This window comes from Sabethes cyaneus, chromosome 3 (genome assembly GCF_943734655.1).
Source record: "Sabethes cyaneus chromosome 3, idSabCyanKW18_F2, whole genome shotgun sequence".
In the NCBI taxonomy this organism is placed as follows: Eukaryota; Metazoa; Arthropoda; class Insecta; order Diptera; family Culicidae; genus Sabethes; species Sabethes cyaneus.
Genome location: NC_071355.1, coordinates 153,460,462 through 153,468,289, shown reverse-complemented (window position 1 = coordinate 153,468,289; position 7,828 = coordinate 153,460,462).

The following is a 7,828-nucleotide window of genomic DNA, read 5'->3' as shown; positions in this document are numbered from 1 at the left end:
AGCTGACCCGACAAACCTCGGTTTGCCTCAAATTAACCTGTGTTGTACATAAATCATGAATCTCGGATGATCTTTGCCACAATCTCGAGTTTTGCAAGCCCCCCAGTGGGCGGCGCTTCCGACGGCGGGTCACCGGCAACACTCGCGACCGTCTCGTCCTGAATGATCTAGTGTTACTATAGATAGTTTTTGTGGTCTTGTATTGACTAATGTTTTATGGAAGAGTCTCGAATTTCTCGAGTTCGATTAGTTTTTGAGTTTCGCAAAAATTTCTGTTTTATTTGAATGAGAGTTCATATCCCCCTACCACAGGGGTGAGAGGTCTCTAACTATCGTAAAATAAATTCAAGACTCCAAAATCTTCCACATGCCAAATTTGGTTCCATTTGCTTGATTAGTTCTCAAGTTATAAGGAAATTTGAATTTCATTTGTATGGGAGCTCCCCTCTTAAAAGGGGAAGGGGTCGTTATTCACCATAGAAAAAAAATTTGTCTCCAACAACACCCACGTGCCAAATTTGGTTCCATTTGCTTGATTAGTTCTCGAGTTATGAGGAAATTTGTATTTCGTTTGTATAGGAGCCCTCCCCCCTCTTAAAGTGAGAGGGGTCCTTATTTACCATAGAAAATATTCTTGCCCTCGAAAACCTTCACATGCCAAATTTGGTTCCATTTGCTTGATTAGTTCTCGAGTTATGAGGAGATTTGTATGGAAGCCTCCCCTTTTAGGAGAGGAGTTATAATTCCCCTTATAAAGAGGGGAGGGGTCTCAATTTACCATAGAATAAATTCTTGTCACCGAAAACACCCACATGCCAAATTTTGTTCTATTCGCTTGATTAGTTGTCGAGTTATGCAGAAATTTGTGTTTCATTTGTATGGGAGCCCCCCCTCTTAGTGGGGGAGGGGTTTCTAACCATCACTAAAACCTTTTCTGGCCCCAAAAAACCTCTACATGCATATTTTCATGCCGATTGGTTCAGTAGTTTTCGATTCTATAAGGAACATACGGACAGACAGACAGACAGACAGACAGACAGACAGACAGACAGACAGACAGACAGACAGACAGAGAGACAGACAGACAGACAGACTGACAGTCAGAAATCCTTCTTTATAGGTATAGACTAGCTGACCCGACAAACTTCGTATTGCCACAAATTAACCTGTGTTGTACATAAATCATGAATCTCGGATGATCTTTGTCACTTCTCGAGTTTTGCAAGCCCTCCAGTGGGCGGCGCTTCCGACGGCGGGTCACCGGCAACACTCGCGACCGGCTCGTCCTGAATGATCTAGTGTTACTATAGATAGTTTTTGTGTTCTTGTTATTGATTAATGTTTTATGGAAGAGTCTCGAATTTCTCGAGTTGGATTAGTTTTTGAGTTTCGCAAAAATTTCTGTTTTATTTGTATGAGAGTCCATATCCCCCTACCACAGGGGTGAGAGGTCTCTAACTATCATAAAATAAATTCAAGACTCAAAAATCTCCTGCATGCTAAATTTGGTTCCATTTGCTTGATTAGTACTCAAATTATAAGGAAATTTGTATTTCATTTGTATGGGAGCCCACCCTCTTAAAAGGGAAAGGGGTCGTAAAACACCACAGAAAAAAAATTCTGCCATCTAAAACTCTCACATGCCAAATTTGGTTCCATTTGCTTGATTAGTTCTAAAGTTATGAGCAAATTTGTATTTCGTTTGAATGGGAGCCCCCCCCCTCCTAAAAAGGTAAGAAGTCCTAATTCATCATGGGAAAAATGGTTGCCTCCAAAAACACCCACATGCCAAATATGGTTCCATTTGCTTGATTAGTTCTCGAATTATGAGGAAATTTGTATTTCATTTGTGTAGAAGCCCCCCCTATTGAAGTGTGGAAGGATCCTAATTCACCGTAGAAAATATTTTTGCCTCCAAAAACCTCCACATGCCGAATTTGGTTCTATTTGCTTGATTAGTTCTCGAGTTATGGGGAAATTTGTATTTCATTTGTATTGGAGCCCCCCCTCCTAATCTGGGAAGAGGTCCTAATTCATCACAGAAAAAATTCTTGCCTCCAAAAACACCTACATGCCAAATTTGGTTCCATTTGCTGGATTAGTTCTCGAGTTATGAGGAAATTTGTATTTCGTTTGTATAGGACCCCCCCTCCTAAAGTGGGGAGGGGTCCCAATTCATCATTGAAAAAAAAAAATTGTCTCCAAAAACACACACATGCCAAATTTGGTTCAATTCGCTTGATTAGTTCTCGAGTTATGAGGAAATTTGTGTTTCATTTGTACAGGAGCCCCTCCTCTTAAAGTGGGGAGGGGTCCTAATTCACCATAGAAAATTTTCTTGCTCTCGAAAACCTTCACATGCCAAATTTGGTTGCATATGCTTGATTAGTTCTCGAGTTATGAGGAAATTTGTATGGAAGTCCCCCCTCTTAAAGGGGAGAGGAGTTATAATTCCTCTTATAAAGAGGGGAGGGGTCTCAATTCACCATAGTATAAATTCTTGTCACCAAAAAAAACACCCACATGCCAAATGTTGTTCTATTTGCTTGATTAGTTCTCGAGTTAGGAGGAAATTTGTATTTCATTTGTACAGGAGCCCCCCCTCTTAGAGTGGGGAGGGGTCCTAATTCACCGTAGAAAATTTTCTTGCCCTTGAAAACCTTCATATGCCAAATTTGGTTGCATTTGCTTGATTAGTTCTCGAGTTATGAGGAAATTTGTATGGAAGTCCCCCCTCTTAAAGGGGAGAGGAGTTATAATTCCTCTTATAAAGAGGGGAGGGGTCTCAATTCACCATAGAATAAATTCTTGTCACCAAAAAAAACACCCACATGCCAAATGTTGTTCTATTTGCTTGATTAGTTCTCGAGTTAGGAGGAAATTTGTATTTCATTTGTACAGGAGCCCCCCCTCTTAGAGTGGGGAGGGGTCCTAATTCACCGTAGAAAATTTTCTTGCCCTTGAAAACCTTCATATGCCAAAGTTGGTTCCATTTGCTTGATTAGTTCTCGAGTTATGAGGAAATTTGTATGGAAGCCCCCCCTCTTAAAGGGGAGAGGAGTTACAATTCCCCTTATAAAGAGGGAGGGGTCTCAATTTACCATAGAATAAATTCTTGTCACCGAAAACACCCACATGCCAAATTTGGTTCTATTTGCTTGATTAGTTCTCGAGTTATGAGGAAATTTGTATTTCATTTGTATAGGAGCCTACCTTCCTAAAGTGGGGAGAGGTTCTTATTCATCATAGAAAACATTCTTGCCTCCAAAAACACCTACATGCCAAATTTGGTTCCATTTGCTGGATTAGCTCTCGAGTTATAAGGAAATGTGTATTTCGTTTGTATAGGAGCCCCCCCCTCTTAAAGTGGGGAGGGGTCCCAATTCATCATAGAAAAAAATTTTGTCTTCAAAAACACACACACGCCAAATTTGGTTCCATTTGCTTGATTAGTTCTCGAGTTATGAGGAAATTGGTATTTCATTTGTACAGGAGCCCCCCCTCTTAAAGTGAGGAGGGGTCCTAATTCAACATAGAAAATTTACTTGCCCTCGAAAACCTTCACATGCCAAATTTGGTTCCAGTTGCTTGATTAGTTCTCGAGTTATGAGGAAATTTGTATGGAAATCCCCCCTCTTAAAGGGGAGAGGAGTTATAATTCCCCTTATAAAGAGGGGAGGGGTCTCAAATTACCCTAGAATAAATTCTTGTCACCGAAAACACCCACATGCCAAATTTGGTTCTATTTGCTTGATTAGTTCTCGAGTTATGCAGAAATTTGTGTTTCTTTTGTATGGGAGCCCCCCCCCTCTTAGTGGGGGGAGGGGTCTCTAACCGTCACTAAAACCTTTCCTGGCCCCAAAAACCTCTACATGCAAATTTTCACGCCGATTGGTTCAGTAGTTTTTGATTCTATAAGGAACACAGGACAGACAGACAGAAATCCTTTTTATAGGTATAGATTAGACCAATTCAAACCTTTCTGCCTTCCCAAGCAACAATGTGAGTTTTATTGTACTCTTATAGTGGTTTTCATGACCAATTTTATTCTTGAATGCCATCATAAGAGTGTAATAAAACCCAAATTGTTACTTGGGTTTGTTTTAATTGCCAATCGTTGTTGAAAGCGTTACAGCTGGCACCACGGTATTCTGAGGCATTTCATTCCAAATCTTCTCTAAACGTTGCTTGAAAGTATCTTCAATCAACACTTTGATGTTCCATAGTTTGCCTAGCATGTAATCTCATGTATAGAAGTCGAGAGGATTCAAATTAGCTGAAGAGGTAGGCCACTCTTTTGAAGAAATAAAATTAGAAAAATTGTCCTCATACCAAGGCTGTGTAGCTTTCGCCTGTTGAGATGGTGCAGAATCCTTTTGGAAGCAGGTCCCTTAAGCTGGAAGTACAAAGTTAGCAGATTGTTACTTTACTGTACTTTATTTACATTAGTTGCACCATTCAGTTAATTGATGCTCATTTAATGCTACCTAATGCTCCTAATGACGAATTTAATGCTCCATTGTTTCATAGGAAAAAACAGTGTACTGTTAGCTTGAGATTAAGTTAGCAGCGCAATGTCCGGAAATGGTAGTTCCGGTGCAGATAGAGCTATCCAAGTATGATAATAATTTAATGCTCATTTAACGCTCTAGGAAATACATGCACGACTCAACTGCTGGACTCGACTGTTTGATTCGACTGTTCGACTCGATTACTCAACTGCTTGAATGGACTGCTCGAATCGACTGTTCGAGTGATTAACTCGACTGCTCGACTTGACTGTTCGAGCTCAGCTCAGCGTAAATTCTACTTTACTCAAACAGTAATCTAGTTTATGTCCACATTTTGACGAGAAAACCTACAGGACAGGAACTCTGATGACTAGGATGGAAACTCTGATGACTGGGATAGGGACATTGATGACTGGGACTGGGACTCGAATGACTGGGACAGGAACTCTGATGACCAGGATGAAAACTTTGGTTATTAGGAGAGGGACTCTAACGATAACGATAACGATAACTCGACATCGACGACAGACTAAATTTCAATAGTCACGTGGATTATGCCTGTCAGAAGGCAGCAAAAGTGATCACAGCGCTAACCAGAATCTTGCCGAACAATTCGGCGATAAATATTAGCAGGATGCGGCTCCTGGCTAGTGTAACCACGTCAATACTTGGGTATGGCAGCCCTGCATGGATCTCAGCATTAATAAACAAAAAGAAATCTATCGCGTTTCAATAGCACGTACAGAGTACAGACTGATGAGCATGAGAGTAGTGAGCGCCTACCGCACCATATCACTGAAAGCGGTCTGCGTCATTGCCGGCATGATACCCATTGGATTGGTATTGGAGAAGGATCTAGAATGCTACACAAATAGAGGCCTCCGCGGAGCTCGAAAACGAACACGGGAAGATACATTGCGTAAGTGGCAAGTGGAATGGGACAACGCAATCAATGGAAGATGGACACATCGGCTGAACCCGAATGTATCCACGTGGTTGAACAGGAAACACGGGGAAGTCAACTGGCATCTGACTCAATTCCTGTCAAGCCATGGTTGCTTCAGGAAGTACGTGCATAGATTCGGTCACGCGGAGTCACCTCTCTGTCCAGAGTGCGCTGAAGTAGAAGAAACACCGGAGCACGTGATGTTTGACTGCCCACGATTCGGGGCAATGCAAAGCGCAATGTTTGCCACCAGCGGTGAGGACTCCAGCCCAGATAATGTAGTCCAAAAAATGTGTCGTGACATTCACACGGGGAATGTAATCAGCCGAACCATCACACAAACCATGTCGGCGCTGCAGCGAAAATGGCACGAGGATCAACAGTAGAGTCCTTAAATAGAATCTCGTGTAATCGACAGGTGAAGTGGAAGTGCAGGGGCGAACTCGACGGAGTACTGCTGAGCCCAACAAGAAACCCTGCGAGGGTGGCCGTGAGGTGATGGAACTCATGACGGTCGCCATCTCTAGGTCGGTACACGTCTCGACAGGTGCAAGGAAAGTGGACGGTAAAGGAGCAGGAGTAGCATCAAGGATGGTAGAACCCTGAGAGGGTGGCTGTGAAGGAATGGACGTTATGACAGTCGCCATATCCGGATCGGTTCACGTTTCGACAGGTGTACGGAGCCAGGGCTTGAAAAGGGATCGCAAGTTGAATGTGACTGCCGTGAATGCGAACTTTCCGCATTCAAACTCCGCTTTTTGAACGATCATTTGACTGTTTTTCTTATCCAGTCAATCTGCCGCTTACGCTGCTACCGTCTTACAATTCATGCGGCATCTCAGCAAAAGCAAACAGTCAATCTCCCGTTTTGCTTTGCGCTTTGAGAATATAAACTGCAAACTGACTGGAAGCATACGGTGACGTATTTTTTCGTATCTCTTTTTGTCTTCAAATCGGCTGCTCACAGTAATAGTTTGTCACCCGGACGTCGGTCCGACGCAAGCAAAATATTCGTTTGTATTGGACGGAGTCCGACCGACTTCTTCCATGCACATGTAGTGGTTGTTTTTTGTAGTATTGAATCATACGATTGTGCGGTTGCTTTTCGTTAGCGTGGTGATTGCCAGTCATTTGACTGTTTTGCAGTCATTCGCTGCTCCAAACGGTAAAGGCAACTTGATCGAAACGAAAATGTCAAAAAGCTGTAGAACGCGTTCATTCTGTTGCGTGCATTCGGCGTTTGACTGAGCAAACTGCCAGTTGTGTTATGCATAGCGTTCGTATTCCACCTCTAAACGGACGGTGTGAACTTGAATGCGCGTTGGTGTGACTGCGGTAGAAAAAAAGGATCGGTCGAAGCCCTGTACGGAGCAGTGTACAAACACAGCCTCCCCAGAAGTAATATTTAACGGTAGTTCCGGGTCGGTTAAGGTTAGATGCCCGTAAGGTTTTTAGTGGGTTAGAATCCCACTCTGTGCCACATACAACATAAGTGTGCCTGGCATAGAGCGTTTCCTCACGTAAAAAACCCTGATGACTGAGAAAGTGACTCTGATGACTCTGATGAGTCGTGATACCACGATTCTTTAATGAATAAAAATTCAAAACTAACATACAAGCTGCGTTGACATTCGAATACACTCTAAATAAAAAAAATGCAGACACATCTGTGATTAACCCATTTTTAATTAAATACGCCCAAAACGATTAACAGTTATTACTACTCACAATTGCACTGCTGTAAATATTAAAATAAACAAGAAGAGGAACGAGAAGGAGAAGGATAAGGATAAGGAGAAGGAGGAGAAGGAGAGGGAAAAGGAGAAGAAGGAGAAGGAGAGGGAAAAGCAGAGGGAAAAGGAGAAGAAGGAGAAGGAGAGGGAAATGGACAAGAAGGAAAAAGAGAAGGAGAAGGAGAAGGAGAAGGAGAAGGAGAAGGAGAAGGAGAAGGAGAAGGAGAAGGAGAAGGAGAAGGAGAAGGAGAAGGAGAAGGAGAAGGAGAAGGAGAAGGAGAAGGAGAAGGAGAAGGAGAAGGAGAAGGAGAAGGAGAAGGAGAAGGAGAAGGAGAAGGAGAAGGAGAAGGAGAAGGAGAAGGAGAAGGAGAAGGAGAAGGAGAAGGAGAAGGAGAAGGAGAAGGAGAAGGAGAAGGAGAATGAGAATGAGAAGGAGAAGGACAAGGAGAAGGAGAAGGAGAAGGAGAAGCGGCTAGCTCTGTCGCGTTTTAGACTCTAGGGTCGGCTTTTACACTGCTATTTGGGAGGACTCACAACTCGCTAACTTGCCTGGATGCAATCGACAACTTATAGATTAGATGCACATGCAAGGCAGGCTGGTAAATGGCTGAATAATGCGTACCGTCGGTACAGCTTTC